This window comes from Salmo salar, chromosome ssa04 (genome assembly GCF_905237065.1).
Source record: "Salmo salar chromosome ssa04, Ssal_v3.1, whole genome shotgun sequence".
NCBI classification, from domain to species: domain Eukaryota; kingdom Metazoa; phylum Chordata; class Actinopteri; order Salmoniformes; family Salmonidae; genus Salmo; species Salmo salar.
The window spans coordinates 69,698,043-69,699,700 of NC_059445.1; the positions used below are offsets into that span (position 1 = coordinate 69,698,043).

The 1,658-nt window shown below is 38.8% G+C and overlaps 1 protein-coding gene across 2 annotated transcripts in view; it reads right to left on the reverse strand.

Moving 5' to 3' along the window:
* Positions 1-683: 683 nt before the first annotated feature.
* The window catches only part of tmem248 (transmembrane protein 248), a 31,084-nt gene continuing 30,109 nt past the window's right edge, over positions 684-1,658 (reverse strand). For both annotated transcript variants that reach the window (XM_014197875.2, XM_014197876.2), the window contains one exon: positions 684-1,658. This exon is cut by the window's right edge and continues 1,364 nt beyond it. The gene's annotated coding sequence lies outside the window, so the exon portion shown is untranslated.

A 1,658-nucleotide genomic window follows, 5' to 3' on the forward strand; every position in this document is an offset into this window, starting at 1 on the left:
AAACGGAGCAGCGGTTGTTAACATTTCAATCATGCAACAAGACAAGTGAAAGAATTGCAATGGCATCATACTTGTGTTTTGAGTTGGAGAAAACCATCCACAAATACAATTACTGAGCCACATGAAAGAGGGGGAGATCAATATGATCTGAACAACAGCCCAGGAGGCTGTCTGTCTTCTGTCAATTTCCGTTTAATAAGATAGACGTCACCATCACTGCCATTTCAGTGCCAGGAACAAAATGAATCTTTCTTCACAGAGATGCAGGTTGCAAACTGGAATGGAACCAGCCATTTATAATGCATGGTATTCAGTAGTTTCTATAGGTGACCTACATTGAAAAAGTAAACAATCAAATGAGTTGAGGGCCCATGGATAAAAAAAAAGTGAGAGAAGACTTCAAAGACAGGATGATGATGAATGTTTTGTAGGACAAAATATGTAATGACTGAAGCAAATGTCAATCTATGTGAATCTCAAAACAAAGTCAGACATGACAAATTTTGTGTTTGGACCATGTGGTAATGGTTGAAAATCAAACTGAATGTTATTTACCCTATCACATAGATACCTTCCCAATTGTTGAGCTGCAGTTTAAGATGGCATATATGGTCAGTTAACTGTAGGTAGGATGCTACGGTGAAGAGACATGTTGGGATAGAGAGGAGAAATGTGAACACAAATATCTTCAACAGATGACAAGTTTATTTCAACTCAAATAATTTACAGTTGCACTGGAGAAAAGTTTGTCATTGTTACCTTTGACCCCTTGTATTCACATTTAAACAGAGGAGCTATTTACTGGGATGGTGCAGCAGGTTAGTGCAAAAGGCACAATGTGCTGCTATAAGAATTGAAGGAAAACAAGGTAAAATGGTTGCCATGCTCAGTATTGGGGGATGGATGTCGTAACATTTAAGGTCCAGGTGAGAACACATAACTAATATCCTGTGCTGTGAGAGTAAGGTCAAATTCATATCTAACATACCTCCTGTACTATAATACAAAATGTTGGTGATCGTATAGTCAACTATACTACATACAGGGTGTGACGAAACCCAGGGACACCTTTGACAAGCTAAGCCTGATGTGATGCCTATGGAGATAATTCTGAATGACGGGATGATGAGCATGAACTGAAAGCAAAACAGACAGACATACAGCCATCTACTTTGAGGACGAAAACAACAAAGTAATATTAAGGCAATCTTTCAAATGGGCAGGCATTTCTCACAGGGAAGAAAAGGACAAAATCATAGGCATTACAATGAATGGTTTCTGGGCTGACAACACAATGCTTTGTTTGTCACCCATCAACCCAGGACACAGTCTTTACTATGTACTTATGAAATGACACACTACAATGTAATATATTCAGCTCTGACTGAAAGCATTAGACAAAAAGGATTTGGATGCACCCACCTACCGCTGCATAGTTAACCTTAACATGAACTTCTGAACTAACAAGAGAGGCGATATCAGTGGAATTAATGCAGTTCTATGGAGGGGGGGGAAGCATGTATTGTATGCCACACTCGGTTAGCTACTGCAGGAAAACCAAGTTGATATGACAGCACCCTTAAAACCCATTTCAAATGAAATCCGAAAACCAATTCTAAAAATGAAAAGGGATCAATTCAATCATCCGCAAATAAAAG